The sequence below is a fragment of the Pecten maximus genome, chromosome 4 (genome assembly GCF_902652985.1).
Source record: "Pecten maximus chromosome 4, xPecMax1.1, whole genome shotgun sequence".
In the NCBI taxonomy this organism is placed as follows: domain Eukaryota; kingdom Metazoa; phylum Mollusca; class Bivalvia; order Pectinida; family Pectinidae; genus Pecten; species Pecten maximus.
The window spans coordinates 11,039,211-11,062,055 of NC_047018.1; the positions used below are offsets into that span (position 1 = coordinate 11,039,211).

The 22,845-nt window shown below is 34.7% G+C and overlaps 1 protein-coding gene across 1 annotated transcript in view; it reads left to right on the plus strand.

Annotated features, from left to right (window-relative positions):
- The window catches only part of LOC117325218, a 78,578-nt gene that overhangs the window by 49,140 nt on the left and 6,593 nt on the right, over positions 1 to 22,845 (plus strand). The gene's annotated exons all lie outside the window — the stretch shown is intronic.

The window sequence follows — 22,845 nt, forward strand, 5'->3', positions numbered from 1 at the left end:
ACAAACGGGTCAGTGTAATATCTTTGCATACAGATCATTGTAATATATTTACATACGGGTCAGTGTAATATCTTTGCATACGGATTATTGTATTATCTTTACATACGGATCATTGTATTATCTTAACATACGGGTCAGTGTAATATCTTTACATACGGATCATTGTATTATCTTTACATACGGATCATTGTATTATCTTAACATACGGGTCAGTGTAATATCTTTGCATACAGATCATTGTAATATATTTACATACGGGTCAGTGTAATATCTTTGCATACGGATCATTATAATATCTTTACATACGGGTCAGTGTATTATCTTTACACACGGATTATTGTAATATCTTTGCATACAGATCATTGTAATATATTTACATACAGATCATTGTAATATCTTAACATACGGGTCAGTGTAATATCTTTACATACGGATCATTGTAGTATCTTTACATACGGATCATTGTAATATCTTTACATACGGATCATTGTAGTATCTTTACATACGAATCACTGTAATATATTTACATACGGATCATTGTAATATCTTTACATACGGATCACTGTAATATATTTACATACGGATCATTGTAGTATCATTACATACGGATCATTGTATTATCTTTACATACGGGTCAGTGTAATATATTTACATACGGATCATTGTTATATATTTACATACAGATCATTGTAATATATTTACTTACGGATCATTATAATATCTTTACATACGGGTCAGTGTATTATCTTTACATACGGATTATTGTAATATATTTACATACGGATTATTGTAATATCTTTACATACGGATCATTGTATTATCTTTACATACGGATTATTGTAATATCTTTACATACGGATCATTTGTATTATCTTTACATACGGATCATTGTAATATCTTTACATACGGATCATTGTAGTATCTTTACATACGGATCATTGTAATATCTTTACATACGGGTCATTGTAGTATCTTTGAATACGAATCATTGCAATATATTTACATGAGGATCATTGTAATATATTTACATACGGATCATTGTAGTATCTTTACATACGGATCAGTGTATTATCTTTACATACGGGTCATTGTATTATCTTTACATACGGATTATTGTTATATATTTACATACGGGTCAGTGTATAATCTTTACATACGGATTATTGTTATATATTTACATACAGATCATTGTAGTATCTTTACATACGGATCATTATAATATCTTTACATACGGGTCAGTGTATAATCTTTACATACGGATTATTGTTATATATTTACATACAGATCATTGTAATATATTTACATACGGATCATTATAATATCTTTACATACGGGTCAGTGTATTATCTTTACATACGGATTATTGTAATATATTTACATACAGATCATTGTAATATATTTACATACGGATTATTGTATTATCTTTACATACGGGTCAGTGTGTTATCTTTACATACGGATCATTGTAGTATCTTTACATACGGATCATTATAATATCTTTACATACGGGTCAGTGTATAATCTTTACATACGGATTATTGTTATATATTTACATACAGATCATTGTAATATATTTACATACGGATCATTATAATATCTTTACATACGGGTCAGTGTATTATCTTTACATACGGATTATTGTAATATATTTACATACAGATCATTGTAATATATTTACATACGGATTATTGAATTATCTTTACATACGGGTCAGTGTATTATCTTTACATACGGATCATTGTAATATCTTTACATACGGATCATTGTATTATCTTTACATACGGGTCATTGTAATATCTTTACATACGGATCATTGTAATAGTCCGGTTTCCAAACCCCGATTTCTCTCTTAACCTTGCATTTTAGTCCACATAATGTTTTTTAGTGATTTTTGCATGTCGGATGTGTTCTGATCCCAGAACTGCTTGGTGCCACTCTGGCACCCTTGAGCATTTTGAAATATTCAAGATGGCTGAAAAATCTAAAAATGGCAATAAGTTACTCATTTTTTACTCTACAGTTTCATTTTTTGTGTGTATACTGGGGTTTTTAGGGTAATAGATACCATTAAAATCATGTAAAATACAATGCAGTAATCAATTCTTCAATTTAATCTAAAAGAGCCTCCAAAATGGCCGCCAAAACCTCAAAATTGCAATAAGTCATGTATTGTTTCCTTAAAATGGTTATTGGTGTTTATATTTTGATATGGAGATTGCTTTATAGTAACAAAATCACAATCAAAATATTGTTCAGTATGAATGGAAATTATGTTATAATTAAATGTTATGCCAGGTATGGATTATATTATATGCGACCCATAGAAGCCCTTCAATATGCAGTTGTGTCAAGCATTCTTGGAGGTCAGCATGTGATGCGTCATCAACTTGGTTGTGGAATGCAATGTGGTCAGACATGTTTATCATAACAACATTTATGCGGTATGGCCATGGTCCTAGATGACTTGTGGGAATAGTTGTTAACCAATCTGCTTTTAAACAATGGGAACTGAACCTTCAAGTCTGCAGTCGCTTCATCAAAGACATAGCAGACATGCGCGAGGATGACACAAAACCACAAGTTATTTCACACAGGGAGGATATGCCAGCTCGTATACGTACCTTGCGTTTGACAGACATTACGAGTATCGCATCAAGAGTGGCACTCGAAATTTGTGTGCAGGGGAAAGAGCAACAAGATGTCACATGATTGCGCACACTACTCCCTTACCCTTTCAACAGTCACAGAAAACAAAGTGCAGGTCACATACCTTATTTGTCAGCAGATGTTAGAACGGATGCGTAATCTTCAGCCTACAGATCACAGACTAGTGGTAACTGGACTTGACCCTGCGTCATTTGAGGTCTATATGATTGCCTTGCTAGAAAGAACTGACATGAGAACAACTCACGAGGAGGCAGACGTGACTATTCCACAGCAAATGACGTGTCTTGCAACACAATGGCACAAATGCATCAAAGTGCAGTGTGACTATACTTATGTATTCATCTTACTGGTTTACCTGTACCATATCCAGAATCCAACATGCTCTGTCATAATATAAGCAACCAGTCCACAAAGGTCATCAGTAGATAAAGGAACAACGGCAAAGAAACATGCTAATATAGTACAACATCTTTTGGCAGCACATGCTTTGTCAGGATGTGACACTATTGCCTACATGTTTTGGAAAAGGGACAGTACTGAAGGTTCTTAAAAAAGAACACACACACAGATAGCTTGGTGAGCAGGCAGCAGATATAAATGAAGTAATTTCAGAGCTCAAATAAGAGATAACATCTCCAAACCTCACTATCAAAATTAATATTGGTATCTTAACTGGCGAAGAAACAACTTACTGCAACTCCGAAATTAAAGTCACTGCCACCAACATCAAGTCATTTGCTAAAAACGTCAAACGTGCTCATATACAGGTGTGTAGAAGGCAGTATTAGAGAAAGGCCCATATGATCTTGATACGAAAGGCATTGGCTGGATCCGGAATGAAGCGTCAAAAGCTCTTTCACCCGTTACACTGCCTTCCAACGTACCCCCAACTCCCCCTGGAATTCTGAAGATGACCAGATGCGGTTGCACTAGTGATCATCCGTTTGCAACAGCTGGGTGTGGCTGTCAGAAGGCTCAGTTGACATGCGCAGTTTTCTGTGACTACGCCATGGAACACATCTGGGAGAATCAGTGGACAACATATACAGATTAGCTGAGTGATACTGGAAATGGAACTGAGAATGGATGAGGAAAGAGCTGAGAGAATATTATATAAAGCACATAAAATGAATGTTATTATTCGCAGTGTCCGCATTCGAACAATAGTCGGGTAAAAGGAGGAAGTAACACAAATATTTTCTTACGCCTATACCCCATACAAGTTTATGTGTTTGGGCTGTGGTTGGTGTCATTGGTACGCTTATACCCCATACAAGTTTATGTACTTAAAAACAAATAATTTGATTGATAAACATGATTATGGTTTCGACAACCATTGTCATTACGAGTTCTGAGTTCGTATATTGTAATTTTGATACTTTGATTTTCTTGGTGGTTATTAAAAATCTTGGATTTGACTAATTACATATTGAAGTTTGTTTTTAATATGCTCATAATGTGTCCCTTGCCTCATAAAACCTGCAAAACGACACAACAAAGAAAACTCTAGGGAAACAATGACTTATTGCAATTTTGAGGTTTCGACGGCCATTTTGGGGGTTATTTTAGATTGAATTAAATAATTGATTACTGCATTGTATTTTACATGATTTTAATGGTATTTATGACCCTAAAAAACCCAGTATAGACATAAAAAATTAAACTATAGAGTAATAAATGAGTAACTTATTGCCATTTTTAGCTTTTTCAGCCATCTTGGCGGCCATCTGGAATATTTCAAAATGCTCAAGGGTGCCAAAGTGGCACCAAGCAGTTTTGGAATCAGCACTCATCCAACATACACAAAACACTAAAAAAAAAACATTATGTGGACGCTACTGCAAGGTTTAGTCGGCTGCTGCTGGACTATAATATCTTTACATACGGATCATTGTAAACGGGCGTGTTGCACCTTAGTCACATCCGGTGGTTAGAATGCTTTAACGATGTGAGGACAACGAAAAAAAAATGTACTTTTCTGTTAGACAAAACAGGTTGTTTGCCTTTTTATATTTCTAACATTTTTAACATTAATTGTCATTTTAGGGGTCAGGTGTTAATAGCTATTCCTGTCATCATGCTGAAATGTCACAAACTGTAGCCGCACCTTATCATATAACTCTAATATATATGTATGGTAGGAGGAGGAGAAACATGCCCCGTGACACTTGATCATATAATTTCAATATATGGATGACCGGGGTGTTAGGAGAGACACGTCGCGTGACATCTGATCATTTGATTCCAATATATAGATGATCGGGGTGTCAGAAGAGACACCTCGCGTGATAACTGATCATTTGATTCCAATATATAGATGGTCGGGGTGTCAGGAGAGACACCTCGCGTGACAACTGATCAAATGATTCCAATATATAGATGGCCGGGGTGTCAGAAGAGACACGTCAAATGAAGGCAAGAAAGAAATATCAATGTACCAATTCTGGCGATGAGGATACTGGACCCATTTAGATGAAACTGAAGACAGAAAGAACAAAGCACCATATCAGAAAGCTACAGTGGTCCTGGCAAAGAACTTAACGTTGTTAAAACATTTAACAAGGACATCGAAATAGGCTTTATATGAGATGAAATAAGATAAATTCGTGTTCAATCTTGAGCAAACAAAAGGAATGCTGCTTGCTCTGAAATATGAACTTAAACGTTTTGGTTGTTGTTGTATATATAGTTATCGACGGTGAGAGTGACGGTTTCTGGTTCAGAGTGCAGTTCACGTTGAACTCGTCTTATACAAACCCAATGAATCACTCCACGAAGATTGACAAAAGGAAGATTCGATCATATTTTTGGTGCGATCAATGATACTTGGGCCATGATCCAAAAAGTAAATAAATATCCTAAAACCTGTGTAATTCTATATAAAGTCCGTCAGTATATGCTCATATATAATGTATTCACGTGTTGGAATTGATTCTTTTCCGTGTGAAGTGTTCGAAGTAAAATTCTTACTTTTTTATAATTTCTCTCAAGGATGCATATCTTTTTTGTGTAAGTGTATTCTTCGGGGACACCCGTCATACAAATCTAAGGCCAGATCAGGATTTAGTCACAATCCATAAGAGAGCTGGGGTGGTGTTAACAGAACCACTAGGCATATCAACAAGAATCAAACACGTCTCACTTCATATTGAAATACATAGAATATTTACAAATGTAATCATGATGTCAACCGTAAAACCTACACCAACCACTTAACGGATAAATACTGATGAGACGATACAAAATAAGGGGCAAGTTTACAGACAATTTCCATATAATTAAATCCATGTGCAGATAGATCAACATTGGTAATTCACACTTTTCTTGAGTCCAAATTTAGAATGAAATATTGATAGATCTAAGAAACATGCGTGTTTGACGGTGAAGCAGTGCATAAAGATGTAGTTCTATTTTGCAGCTGCTTTAGAAATATTTATGGTTTCAAATATAATTAGCTATTGTCAACTAATAAACTATGTTTTTTAATTGTAAAGTAGCTTGGTCGCTTTTAAGAATGTTAGAGAGATGGTAAACACTGGGTTTTATATTCCGTTTTCGCGTGCTCATCCTCTATCAATTCGTCGAAGATAGACCATCACTCGATGTACTTTCGCTTTTACTCTAATGTTCGATGTCGCTTTATCAATGCCATGGCGAAATATCATGCTTGACTGCTGAAACTGGATTATCCTACATCGAGGTGATGTTGTAAACACACAGTGCGGACGTTCTGGTTAATGCAAGGAAGCGCACAGATAAGAACTTAGCAGGACAATTAACTTATTAGACAAGAACGAAATAGCAAGATTGTCAGATCTTCATTTGAAGCGTGTGTGTCGATGTTAATGAAATTCTAATTGATTGTGATCAATGACGTACAAATAAATGGTTAGTAAAAGGCACTGAAAGGAACATTAAAAAAAGAAAATTAATCCGAAAATTCTACACAATTGATCAAAAAGGAGAATTTAAATAGTAACACTTATAAACGTCCATATCAATTAAATGAAACTTGAATTTGTCTGCCTCTGGTTCAATTTCACCATCATAAATTTTCCTTTCCACAGAAGCGGTATATAGCTGATATTGGTATAAACAAATCTAATTAGATGATTGCAGTGCCTACCTGATCTATGGACATGTTTGACGCTCTGTTTTGTGTGTTAGCGTCATGTTTAATTTCTATATTTATTCTAACTGATGCAGTATCTGTATCGTTCTTGAGACCACTAATCTTCGTCATTAACAACATCTTCTCACGTGAGTGATAGTACTTCCTGACAGGCGCATTAACTTACATTATTTAAATGTTTTAATATAACTAAATTAAACTTTCATATGGATAACGTTTTTATTGGGTATTAATGAGTGGTAAAGCCCTACCTTGCACGTGAATTTACTTTTTGGATTATCTAGAAGCCGAAAAGGAAACATTATCACTGTAACATAAAGGAGAATAGCATGTGGAACGCGTATTAACTTGTATTTCTATTACTGGTATATTTACACATGCCACGTGTATCAATAAACATATCGCTACCCGTCGGAAATAAATCCCAGCAGTTAGGACGGTTTAATTTAGAATCCAAACGAACATTGACGATAACGTTTCATTAGTCACTAAATTATGTTCTGCCAACTTTTTGTAATGGATGGAATCACCGTGGGTTGTTTTTGTATATTTGACTGTATGATCACATCTCGCTTGCGAGACTGACCACGATTAGCTGCCTGTCTCTCCACGCTAGCAGATTAAAATCGATTGTATACATATATTGTGTATATATCTATTGATGCACAACTTTTGTTTTAAGTTTATATATATATATATATACCGCTAATTACTGAAAAAATTGGAGAAGTTGATCCACTAGGGTTAATCAGTCTAGAAATTTGGTTTGTTTGGTTTGTTTTTGTTTAACGTCCTATTAACAGCCAGGGTCATTTAAGGACGTTCCAGGTTTTGGAGGTGGAGGAAAGCCGGAGTACTCAGAGAAAAACAACCGGCCTACGGTCAGTACCTGGCAACTGCCCCACGTAGATTTCGAACTCGCAACCCAGAGGTGGAGGGCTAGTGATAAAGTGTCGGGACACTTTAACCACTTGGCTACCGCGGCCCCTTCAGTCAAGAAAAAGGGATGTTATTGCTTGGTTTTGATTTCGAAAGAATACGTAAACAAATTAGTGATGCGATATGCTCTCCTGTGTAAAGTATGTCGTGCAATTTTATCGATAACCGTGAAATAACAAAAAAATGCATATTGCTTGGTTTGGTTTGGTTTGTTTTTGTTTAACGTCCTATTAACAGCCAGGGTCACATAAGGACGTGCCAGGTTTTGGAGGTGGAGGAAAGCCGGATTACCCGTAGAAAAACCACCGGCCTACAGTCAGTACCTAGCAAGTGCCCCACGTAGGTTTCGAACTCGCAACCCAGTGGTGGAAGGCTAGTGATAAAGTATCGGGACACCTTAACCACTCGGCCACCGCGGCCCCAAATATATTACATATTGCTTGGAGAAAAAAACCCATAGAAATATGGTTCAAACACACTTTTGTCGTTAGATGCGACTTCTATCTACTTACAAAAATAGAAATCCTGCACCTATTGCAAAATTGCCATCTTAAAAAGAATGTTCAAATGTTTGTATCGTAAAATACTATGAAGCGTTTCTTACACATTGTTCTTCCAGCGTTGCTTATTAAGATTGATGAGTAGGGAAACAAATTGGGATATTTTAAATGATGAACACAATCACGCATACCTAGTATTCAATAAAAATAAGAGGGATACTAGTTAAGATAAGACATTCAGTTTTTTTTTTAAAGAATTTTACATTACAATCAACATTACGAATTTCAGATATTATTTCAAAATACACAATACGCCAATACGATAAACGATTTCCAATAAAAATTCTCATGACTTGTTGCACACTTGTCAACGGTCTAGAATGATCCCCAAAAAGGTGTGAGTGGATGGACGATTGTTCGATCGTCTGTCTGACATAAGTTATAGTATGATGTACATGACGGAGCAGTTTACATAATCAATCGTAGGATTATATAAGAGCTGTTGATATATACCTGGTTTGGCAATACATGCAATTGGCAAAGTTTAGATGCATGTAGTTATCGTTGAGAAATAAATATGTACGTATTTCGGGCTTTTATGTATTCTGATGGACCTCCGCCGACTGTGATCAGTCAACACCTAATGTCCTTTTTTTGAAAAATTAATGTGGAATAGACATTTGAATTCAACTTAAGATATATATTATATTTTGCAAAACTATTAAAACTAAAATATAAAAAATACTGACCGCTGAGCCAGGTGGCCGATACCTCTGATTGAGTTATGGACAGTTGATGCATAGTTCTAATTATGATCCTTTAAATGACGATTGCAATTTAATGATCTCCATCTTTTCTTTACTCAGAAGAAGAGCTGTTGTTTCTAATGAATCGACAGTTACCACTTCCTACATAGATTTTTCAGCTGTAGTCCCGACCTCCTAATTTCATTTTGGTTACTTTCTCGGGTTTAGGATGCCTTTCATTTAGTTTGATTTACACTTTACCTCGAATCTGGGTAATGACTATTAGTTTTTTTTTTATAATACACACTGTAGCGCTGAAATCAAAACGGAATCGCTGTAGAGGTTGTGTATCTGAATAAGAAATTAACCAATAATATTCTGGCTGGCTTATACAGCAAATGAAGGAATTAAATGTTTTCATTTTTATGATTGTGTGAGCAATATGACATTTAATCATGTCGGTTTGTGAGAATGTCCTAAACTAAATTCATGTAGAATATACATTCCTACTTTTGAAATAACCTTTTTTTGAAAAAGATAGCAGAATTAGATATCTTTCCACAATCAAAATTTTAAAAGCATAATATATTTCAGTTAAGTCAGAAAAAGGAAAGAAACTTGTTAGGTACAGGTACATGAACGGAATAAAGGGATTACGCTTAATCTATTGACACGTTGTTCACATAGGATTAGCAAAAGTAGGTATTTTTGAAAGTTTTATGTTGAACAGGTTATTAATGGTCGGTTGAGGAACTGAAGAATAAACTTTTGCATGTAAAATCTTGTAATTTTAGCGTTTCAATCAAAAATGTAACTCTTAAATATTACAAGGTGTTTTTACTCTGGAGTTTTTTACATTAGGATATTTTTATATTTACGATGAAGAAATAGCTTCTCTTCTTTGAATCAGTTTAAAAAATAACGTTTGTATGTGAGATTATGTTTTAATAAAAGCGACTAAGCATTTAAAGAATGAAATAGGCCGACGATGGAGCCATTCACGTTTTTTTACCACTCTTCCTTTGGAGAATGAATTAGACTGACGATAGAGCCATGTACGAATCTTTCCCATAAACATTATTACATATGGATATGTTTATCATATTCAAATTGTTTAGTTTGAGTGATGTATACAACAACAGCTTGGATTGTTATCGATAAAGCCGAATGGGTCAGGTGACGGGTCTGCTTTACTACCGTCAAGATGATAATGCGAGGTTAGTGTAAACAAGCCATGATCGTCATATGTCATCTGGCCATCATCTCTGAAAAAGGACCAAATCTAGAATACCGTGGAACCAGGGCGGATATCATTCAACTTTTTTTTATATATATATTTGAGAGCTTTGAAAGGGTAGACAGGACAAAGACGCTTACAAAATACAACGAAGCAAGAAGTCGTAGACAAAAAGATTTTTAAAAGAAAAGTGCAACGTCAAGTGCTAGAAAAACTTCACCTGCAGCAAAGCTATGTACTGTTAACACAACGCCAAGGCATTACACACCCTAAGTTCAATGTACATAATTATGTTTATACGAGAAAATATTTTACCCGAATGCGCTAACAGAAGCCATTCACAATACCTTCCTATATGCCATACTGTATTTTTGCAATATAATTCACAGCCACCATTTGCATGTCAAGGTAAAAAGAAAATAGGTGTTTATGCTTTTATCAAGTCAAATTTGTTTAAACAAACACTCGCACTACCTGCTATAGACAATTGGAAGCATTAAGGCATTGTTATATTTTGTGCACCAGAATAGTGATTTATATGCTTGTAGAATATCACTGTATTTGCTATTTAGATAAAACCTTAAACTTAGCTAGGCCGTCGACACTGTGTGAATAACCTGATGGATTGACTGACCATTATCACTTGTTGATAACAGACATAATTTGTTTGTTGGGGTAAAAACGTGAATTTTCATTTTTTTCATTGGTCAGTTTTATATCATAATTTTGTAATTATCCCTTCGACATAGATATTTTGGTGAGATACCACATGATGGTGTATGTGTAAATTCGGAGGGAATATCGGCTCTGGTTATGTTCAACTTTTATGATGTTTTGAATTCAATACCGTTTTTACTGGGTCATCAACAAGATATTGGTGATAAACCTTCGTTAATATTTGTTGTAGTCTGAATTACTGAAAGTGCGGTTTTTACACAAGCAATATAGTGATTATAATATCTACTTGTAGTAACAGCTGGATGGTGAGGTCACGGGTGAGGGCTCCATCAGTATGAACTATAACCAGATGTTCCCTATAAAGGACTTTACTGGTCAAACCTGTTTTATAACACCTGACCAAACCAGGTCATATAGCGAGCCCGTTGTTGGTTCTGGTCGAAGTGAAAGATTATTTAATTCCCAACAAAATGACTCTGAATGCCCTCAAAAGAAACAAATGGATAAAAAAAGATGAAAATACAGCATTATTAACAAAAGCTTGCACGGTAACTGGTGAGTTCCTTACCTCTATACAAAGTCCTATGTTCGTTACACCGGCTGAAGAAACTGTTGCTGCTCAGTTAAAAGATTTGCTTAAACGATCCTAAAATGCGGGAAGTTGCGTCTCTGATATAAAGAAGTCAGTTTCTAATTGACTCCAGAGTTAGCCAATCTGTAAATAAAAAGATTGACTCCTTACATAAACAGATACAGAACAAGAGCCTCACGGTCAATGGCCAAACTTACTGAGTTATATTCGGGGCATATGAAACATGATGTGATACTTGAGGAACAAGAACAATACTCTCGTTAGATATGTCTCAAGTTTATCAATGTGCTTGTTCCCCAATTAGAAACCGTTCAAAGCTTTAAACCACTATCAGCCATTTAGCAAGTATGCCGTGATAAACTTAACATTGATGTTGAGGACTCTCAGGTTTCGCGGTGTCATATTCTCGGAACCATTTCTTCAGAACGCAAAGTCCCGGCCATTCTGTAATTTGTCCGCTACTGCGATCGCCGGAAAGTGTACGCGGCAAAAGCAAAACTGAACGGAAATCCCGATAGTTGAGGCCCTGACAAATCACCGCCGACGTTTCGTGAAGGTTTTGAACTGTAATCGACACCTGAAGAAAATACATTCCTTCTGGACATGGGACAGCCAACTCTTTCCAAAAAAGTCGCAAGAGAGTCGCAAAATTCTCGTCAAGAGCGACGCGGATCTCTGTTCTTTTGGATGTGTACCGTGCATTGCTACTTCCGCTGGTAGCAGTAAACAGCCGAGAGTGTTGGTTGACTTGTTTAAATGTCGTCAGATTTATGTTCTTCATGGGCTTTCCTTTTACGCCCCTACTCCAGTAAATCTTAAAAAGCATGTACAGAAACTGTACTTTACTCGGAACAACCAGTTAACCATACGAGTTCTTTGTGTGAATATTCTTATGTACATGCTTGCAAATCAACATATGTAGTTTTGCGGATATGTTTTCATAATTGTTCACTTCTTCTTGTTTTAGTTATATTGTATATTATCACATGTATTCATCGAATATAATGAATGGTATAATTACTGTACAAATGAGCGGTTTTAATGATTTGAGATCGTGGCTTTTAGTTTGATTACGATAAATAAGGTGTTGTTAATAGTACTTCTACATAGCTCATAGTATTGTTCGTACATATGCTACTCAGATGTAAAGATGTACATAGGGGCGGCGGTGGCCGAGTGGTTAAGGTGTCCCGACACTTTATCACTAGCCCTCCACCTCTAGGTTGCGAGTTCGAAACCTACGTGGGGCAGTTGCCAGGTGCTGGCTGTGGGCCGGTGGTTTTTCTCCGGGTAGTCCTCTTTCCTCCACCTCCAAAACCTGGCACGTCCTTAAATGACCCTGGCTGTTAATAGGACGTTAAACAAACCAAACCAAAGATTTGCATGTAATAATGTTTGGAGTTTGTTATGATTCCTGTTTATATGTACATAGTATGTATAACGTAAGTGAAACGTGTTTTTAATACTTACAATTAGTACCTCATATTGTACGCTATCCATTGACTACTTTACCCTATATGACTCTCCTCCTCTGATTCTTATTTGCTATTCACTGTACATATTGTCTCATATCTAAATAATAAGTTTGACCTGTCAACGGAACAAATCAAAACTAATCTCTGTTTAAACTATTATAAACTACCTTAAATCACAACACAGTTGTCCATATCTCTTAGTGGTTAACCACCCTGTTTTAGATATATATACATATTTGTGTTTTCTCACATCTCTGTTTCTCTTTCCTTTTTCTGATAACTCTCAATAGATCTCTTCCTGTGCCATTGTTATTTTTTTTGTTTTTTTGTTTTTTGTTTTTTTTGTTTTTTTCAAAACATGTTTACAGGAAGTGACCCTTTCTATACATTTCATTGTATGTGTATCAAATCCGATATATCTTATGTAGCTGAGATTTTATGCTATAGTGTAACTAATTACTTTAATTTTAGAATCGTTAAGATACGAGTATTGGCCCAGTTGGTACTATTAAGATGAACGACTAAGGAAAAGAGAAAGACCTGCGTGGCTGAATAGGAGGTTTCTCATGAGATGGATATTTTATGGTAGAATGAATGTGTGTACTCTCCCCAGTTCATTTATCCTGATTACATTATGTACTGTCTATGTGTAAAGCCAGTTCCCAACGTCTTATAATATAATGTTATATCATAACATTATTATATTTTACAATCATTGAAGTTCTAAGTCATAAGGAATATCTTAGTTTACCGACTACTCGGACTATGCCAGACGACATATATTTCAGCTCTAGTTTCCAACATGATTACATTAATGACCCCAACTTTAAATAATCATTTCTCGAACGTCTTTTTTATATTTTGTTTGTTTTTGTTTTAGTTTACTAAGTGTATTGATTTACAAGTTATTAAATCTCTAATAGCTAGCATGAGCTTAAATCATTACAAATTGGCGTGCATAACTTGTATCACATACTAAAACACTTGTGTTAACTGCAAAAATATCGGGCCATGCTGTTTCCACATTGCCATACTGGCAAGATAATGACATGTCCGTGTCGCACCTTGCAATTCTGCCGGCATTTATCACGTGAATCTATGGGAGTTATCAAAACCTCTAATCGCTACCGTCTGTACATTTCCAATTACTAATTCAGAACATTTGTTTTGTAAAATCTTGTAATGCTTATATGTAGTAGACATCAAAAATGTTGAACAGATCCTCGGCTATGGACAACCACGATGTTGGAGGTGGGTAAACAGTTGGGCATGTGGTAGAGTCATTACACGATATTTGTCGATTGATTTCCGCTTATTGATCAGCTAACTGAAAGTAATGGTGTGACAATCGCATATATACAAACCGATGACTTGATGGATTACGTGCACTCTGTAGAATACCCTTCGTATATCACTAGATGATCGTGTCCTTCGTTTGATAACGTCATTGAAAACACGAAGAACGTATTTGCTATATTGTTAGGATAACTATTCTATTCATTAATTAGGTGGTAATGGGCGCACCGTTAATGGAATGAGATTATTTCGATATAACCTAGTGTTGGTGTCTCATCCTAAGTATGGCCGTATCACGCACACCACTTATAAATAGTATACCAAACTGGGTGCGTAGGACTCGGCCTCTGACCGTACAGATTAAACATTGGCAGCATCGATATCATAGTACACGTACTTACGTTCTCATGAGTGTCGCCTCTCATCGAAATAATTTCGTCTTAAAATGTATCTGAATACTTTATTCAACCAATGTAAAAAAAATCGTTCTCATTTGTGATCCATCTTGAACACGTACTGCAATTAAAAAACGAACACTAATACTGATTGTGTCAAATTTGGCGCAATGATTAGCAGCTTTATTCACTTTATGAGAAAATAATTCTAAAAAGTTTGGATAAAATTATGATAGTAAATATAACGTCTCGTTTGTCTTCTGCTAGCTTTTCGTGGCTTTATATTCAATCATTTTGCTTTGCTTTGTATTTTTTGTTCGTTCACATTTTATCAAAAAGTCGACGACACGCATTTTAAAGATGGTATATATAGCATGGAATTATAGTTTTAATACGACGAAATGTTATATTACAATATTAGTAAAACTGAATATTACAGTGATGATATAAACACCGCATTATAGATCGGACTATATGTGGTATAATAACACCACACATGCATGCACATAAATACGAATGCTTATAACATTATGGTATTGTAACTGTATAACATTATATTAATTCGACGATATATTACATTGTAGTATTAAGATAATTTTATATAGCATGATATAAATAACCGATGCCTTACATTAAAGTGTACGTACAGTTGTGTAAAACGTGCTATAAGGAAGACTTTGAATTACATCACCATACATGTTTAGTATTAAGATAATATTGTATACAAAATGATATAATAACCGATGTATTACATTACAGTATACATACGTGATATAAATAAGATTTAAGAAAATTGTATACAACATCATATTAACACGATGGTGCATTACATTAAAAACATACAGCTGTGTAAAAGGTTATTAAGATATAAAAACACGCCTGTATATTTCATGAAATAGTTAACCTTCACGCTTTTTTGTCCGTGTGATACACGTCTATATTTATAACCTCATAAACCTTATAACCTCAAGAACTCCAGGGCCATATCAAACTTGATATATAATGGTTATAGTCAATTAACGAAGAGTTTTGAAAAAAGTAACAAGGGCAAAAATATCTCAGCTTCAAGAATCATCTTATGTGTTTTTTTCGTATCGCATCCTTTTCAGCAATATAATTATTATTTTGTCACTTAATTAGTTACTGGTTTAACGCCTACATTACTCAGCCTATTGTTTGGCCTCGTCTCATCGTTAATGTAGACGTGTGGGAGTAGCCCTCTTTTGCCTTATTTAAAACATATAAAATAGATAACCACGAGATGTAAAGTTTCAAGAATCTTGTTATAATGTTCAACATATTTAACAGATAAAACCATGACTACTATGGATCAATCTGATTCAAAATTAAAGTTCCTCGTGATAAATTTTTAAAATTAATTGTCATTTCAATTAAACAATAAATGTTCTGTTAAATTGCGATTAACTTTATATGCATGTACTTGAAACTATTTTATCCGTCCTATACAACTATACAAAAGTTTTGTTTTGTTTGGTTTATTATTGTTTGACGTCCTATCATCAGATCATGTCATTTTGGACGGCCTCCCATGCAAGCGACATGCATGCGCGTGGTGAGTGCGTGTGTATGCTTTGGGAGGCTGTGGTATGGTCGGGTTAAGTCTCCTTGTGATAGTCCGTAAGTTTTGCCGATTATAGTGCTACCTCACTGAAGCATACTACCAAGACACCCAGTAGGACACTCCACCCGGTCAAATTATACTTACAACGGGCGACCCTCTCCTTATATGATGAGCGGTAAGCAGGAGTTGCAACTACTATTTTAATATACCCTGGTATGTTTCGGCTTGGGGACAGAACTCAAAAGCCTTCCTCATAGGAGCGAACGCTAAACTAAAGATAAAAAATGAGGCATTGCCAAAGCAGACATTGGCAGCAGAGAGTTGTTTAGAAAGGGAACATATATAGAGCAGCTCTTACGATCATCTTCTCCCTGCCTACAAAACACAAAAAAATGTGTGCTTATGACAGCTTAAACCTCTACACAACATCCTTACGCTTAAACATCTTTTCTAAATGTTTTTTTTTTCTCCCAACTTTTGACCTTTTTTTCATATAACAGAGATTCAAAAATCAAATTTCATTGATTCATTTTTTATAAAAAAAAAAAAAGCATATCAAAAACCGAAAAGCATTTGCGAATCTCCACTTTAAAATCAGTTGGTTCGTGTAAGTTTCGGGTTTTTCAAAATTGTATTTGAGGACTTCATACCTAACTACAACAAAGTCATTGTTGTATGTTTCCATTTTAAGTAAATTCAAGGATTTTTTCCTTTTTTGTTATAACATATTATTCCGAAATCTACTTCCGGTAATGTAAACACCGACATCACCAAGGAAATGATAGAGTACCACAAAACCATAAACACCGCCAGCCATCCACTTTTAAATACATTTCTACACCGTTAACATAACAATACCTCGCTATAAATTAGACTTCATCAAAGTCAAAGATGTAACAATGATTCATTACGGGATGACATGACCAACTCATCGATACATTGTTACAATTAGCGACCTATATAATCCCAGTGTTAGTATGTAAGGTAGAGAATTACCCAGATCAAAGAACGTTCTAGGGACTTGTACAAAGAAACGGTGAACGGGTTAATAACGCTATTCACGAGGCACTGATAATATCTCCACGATAGTACAGGCCACTTTCTATCCAACATAGATTGGATGTTGTGTATTTGCTGCGCGTTTAATGATTCAGTAACGATAAATTAAATACTATTTAAACACGTGAAGTCTTCCATTTGAATACAATAGACCTTTGTTACTTGAAGACTTTTATGAATCAATCCCTACATGACAACACTGGTGTTGTGCAGATTTACTTGTTATAAATCAACACCAACATCACAACACCGGTGTTGTGTTGATTAACCTGTAATGAATCAACACCAACATCACAACACTTTTGTTGTGTAAAATTACCTGTTATAAATCAATCCCTACATCACAACACTGTTGTTATGAATGTTAAGATTAAGGTATACCATGAATCTCTTTACCAAGAAGAACCAATAGTGTCACCCGTTAATGATTGTTGATGCCTTTGCGCATCAGCCTTTTGTCCGCTTACTTTACAAGGACAAAAATGACTATTGCATTGATTATATTACTCAATTTAAAACAGGAAAACATTGACGTGTGGGTTATCTATCCTGTTGTTAGAGCCAAGATGACGGGATGAGAAAATTTTATACAAATGTCATGTAGAATTAAAGAAACCTCCTCTCTCATGCTCCATACTGTACAAAGAGGTATGGCGCCTATTTACCTGTTTTGACCTAACCGTGACCGTTTTCAAAATAAAGAAAACTAAATGTCGAACAGTTTTTGAGCTTTTGAAAACAAACCTTTAATCCGTAACATATAAATATATATTAATGTATGGCCGTAAAGTTGCATCATTAGGCTTTTTGCAACTTTTAAGTGGGTTTCCCGATTTCAAATATTTTTTTACATAGAGCGCATAGAAAGACAACCTCTTGCAGTGTCTGTCTTGTTTAATGCTATGTACCAAGAGACAAATAAAATCATATTCCTAAAAAGTGGTCCTCTGGTGCCCTGGTATCGTAAAATTAAGAAAAAAAACTGATGAAATATTTCAATTTTAGCTTTAACAAGACTGAATACAAATGATAAAGTAAACTTCATTTTTCAACAAGTCTGTGATTAGCTCGTATGGTAGAGCCACTTTACATGTATTTGTTTTCGTAATCCGTTCACAATGCACAATGCACCAATGGGCCATGGCGATGATTATGCTACTAAAATGTATAATGTATGTTAAAAGGTTAATTTTAACTAGATTAAATAAATAAATAACGTTTTTGAAGCACGGAGACTCCGTATGTCGTATCTATAAAATATCCTTACACTTGTAGGGTGATTATTAGCGCAAACGTTATTGGTCGTATAGTTAAACCAATACACTCCATAGGTACGTCAGTGGCGCCTACCTGATGGCGAGGTACTATTTTTGACGTTGTCCGAATAGGGACTTATGAACTTCTTGTATCAAGAAAGATAAAGAAATATTAATCTTTCCTCTGTCACAGACGATGAAACGTTCCGGAAATAGCTTTTTACCACAATAGGTGGGTGTATTTCAACTGCCAATGCATGAAATAATCATTACAACCATTGAATAACGTTCAGTTAATACCACACGTGGAATAAACCCTAAACGCGTTTTGATTGGTTGACACGGTGACCTTTGACCAGAACTGCAATTGTTACTAATGTCATCAATAACCGAATGACGTCACATCACCGGATCCCGGCTGTCACTTGTACACCCTATTTGCATACGCGAAATTAGACTTGGTCACGTTCCCCTTTGATTCAAGCCGATATCATTGTTGTAGAAACAGGTCACACGACTCCTGATTTTTGGATATGGAATTTATTTCACACTCATAAGTAATTTTTTTAAAGTTACAAAAGTCACTCGCTAAAGCTCGTGTCTTTTGTAACTTTTAAAAAATAACTTACTCGAGTGAAATAAATTCCATATCCAACATCGACTCGTTGTGTAACCTCTATATCAATGTTTTCACATCATTGAACAAAAGCAGCAAAACAGGGAATTAAAACATGAACCATAAATCACTGTATACAATGATCAATCAGATAACCGGATACACAACTTGTCGTTAACTTAAATATGTGCTGGTTATCAATCTGCGGGAATAGGTATGAAAAAAAAGATAATTATAATGAACAATCAAGTATACCTTCCGTGATAATTTATTTATCTTACGACTGTGGCTGATTTTTTAAATGTGCTATGAAATGTTAGCGTTGTTACATTATAACTATCCTCTACATTCCTTTAGCTCCTCTCACTAGTAATTTCAGGGGTCTATTCCATGTTGATATACATATTTCATACTACATTAATAAATAAATATATAAAGTATAGACACACATCATTATCCTCCTACTCTATTTGCGTGTTAGAGAGGATGATTGTATCACGTTATATATGTATATACCATTGACGTATCTACCTAGATCATTCAGGTATCACTAATTAATTACATTAAGTTAATAGTAGCGTGGCCATCGGCCGCATCACTGACATATGTTGATGACTTACGTTTCATAAGTTCCAGTATGCGGTTTTGCAGTATTTCAGACATGTTCTATCTAATTGCCGTTTATTACAACTACTTCAACAGTAATATTGAATATCATTTTTGCTGCATAAATCAAAACATTGCGAATTTGTTTAATGTCTATTTTCATATAGCATCATCAGCACTGATATTACAAAAGTCAACTGCCTTTTGGGTGATATTTAGTTCTTTAAAATGGTATATTACTATTACTAACCGTTCACAGCAATTGAGGAGAAATATAGGGTTTATATAACTCTACCGTTCACAGCGATCACTGATAATTACAATTGTATATGTCCATTGTATTATATTATTGTTCTATATAACTCTACCGTTCACAACGTTCGCTGATAAATATATGTCATTGTATTACATTATTGTTCTATATAACTCTACCGTTCACAGAGCTCACTGATAGGTTTAGTTTAAACATATCTTATTTGAAAATATTCTAAAGGAATTGGACACAAGTTGTACAACTTATAAACGTCATTTTCCATAAAGATATATACGATGGCATTTACAAATGGCAGCATATGTGATATAATATAACGATATGTATATATAAAAAACAATATTCATATATAAGGTGACAATACGCGATTTCATATTCCATACCAGTTCCCACATTTAACATCAAGTTTATTGAAAGCAATACAACAAATAAGTTCAATGAACATGACTTAGCTATCAAAATGAATCTCATACACAACATAGGCCTACACTGTAACAAGTCAAATATTGGTATATTACTAAAATTAGCAGTATATAATATTCGTATATCGTATTAATGGTTCAGTTTCCTGGTAGCCTGATCAATCGTATGAAGGGCTCAGCTTCTGTGTTGGTCATATCAACTCTTGCCACATTCACCGAGTCATCAGCACGCTTGACCACGCTCCACACTGATTAAACCAATTACTAAGCACATATCGCAGCTCTAGTCTTGGACTAAAAGCATATATTTTCCATATATTCCTAAGTATATCAGAACCATGAAGTGTGTATAGGTGACATTACATAACTACTAATGCTATAACATCCACAAATTAAATTGTACATCAAATACTAATGTAAACTCCATCCATGTAAATACATGTAAGTTTGATGAATATGAATTGATTATTACAGTAAATTTCATGCACAATATCAGAAATAATAATATCGTTCAGCTTACTAAAAGCGGTTAGTATTTTTTATATACTCTTGAACTGTCAAGCGTATATTTTCGTTAACTTTCTGACTAAGTGCATCAGAACCATGGAGTATCAAATTCAAGTCAATATTCACATTTTACATAGATAATTTTCTCAAAACAATTACACAATAATCATTAAATTGGTTAAATTGGAAAAAGTAGTGTAATGCATTTTCTATGGAAAAGGAACAATTACAAGATGGATACAGAATTAAATTGACATTAAAGAGGTCAGCATTCAATGCAATACATCTATACCGAAGTCGATTATGTACATGTATAATGTCAAGTTTTCTATTTCTGACCGTCAGTCTAGTTAGAGATTTTTCCGTTTTATTTGATTTTTAAGTTTCTAAAGATCTTACAGAAATGTCTGGAGAATTCCAAATCTTAACTGTACTACAGAGAAATGATTTTTTTTCAAATAGCACAGGCGACATCTAGGTGGTATATAATCTTGATTAATTCTTAAGTTTTAAAGACTGTTTTCGTCAACTGTTGGGGAAAATGTCGTTTAATAAGGATGGAGCTATATTATTGTGCATTTTATAGAATAATAACAATTTTGTCTTGTCTTCTTTCAGACAATGTTGCCCATCCACTGATAAGTATATGTCATTGTAATAGATTATTGTTCTTTATGCCTCTACCGTTCACAGCGCTCACTGATAAGTATATACATGTATCGTTGTATTACATTATTGTTCTACATAACTAACGCTATCTTACGCATTTTTTTTTATGCAGAACAGCATAGTATAGTTGCTAACAGGCTCACAGTCGAGAATGGTGGGGAAACTTGAAATCCGTTAATTATAGTGATCGTTTTTATTCGCAAGTGATATAAGCAGTGAACTGTTTTCAGATAGCAGTAATTGGCTAATGCCAACTTGATAAAATTTAACATGAAACGCTAGTGCGCTTCATTACATTTGCTTATGTCCAGTTGGCATTATCAGCAAATAAATGCCAACTGAAAGCAGTTCAATGCTGAAATACAACCCCACCGTTTACAGCGTTCACTGATGAGTATTTGTCATTGAATTGCAGTATTTTTCAGGGAACAGAATTAAGATACGTGATATAATTGGCATCATTACGTCTTAAATAGATATTGCATAATTTCAAATAAGTGTTTATTCAGACGATGTATGATATTGGTACTAACTTGATAATATTACGGTTTACGTGACTAAAACAGGTATGTATATGGACGTTAAAACACATTAACACTATGTCAATGTAGGCATGTATCGATAGTTAGTGACATTAATGTGATAAACACGCAGGCAACACATTCTTCTACTTCATCAATATTAGACTGCAATAGTAAACTATTAGAACCATTCTTTAAATAAAGCATGCCTGTATATGTTATAGTTATTTTGGAAACAATCAGAAATGTCAATATAAGTCAATGCTCTTGTGTCGATAGTGGAACTATTCGGGTCTTTAAAACAAAGGAACTATTTACTCGGGTATACTTCACAGACCGAAGTAGTCCTTCAACAGTTGACTTCCCATATAGATACTGTAGTATTTGTATGTTTATACAAAACACATTGCTGAATAGCAACTAAGTAAAGTACACTGTGTATATACCAAAGGATGAACTTAATGTGATGTTAGGGACATATTACAGCTGTTTCGTCCGTCTAGGACTCGTCAGTTGTGTCAAGGGTCAAACGTGTTGAAATGTAGAAAGGAAATTATGGAAGTCGAAATGTCAAAATACAGAAGAGAAGATGCCTTTAATTAGTTTGATATATTTTTGATAAAGGTAATTTACATTTCTCATATACCTGCTTATATTCGGAATTGATTCCACTAATCCC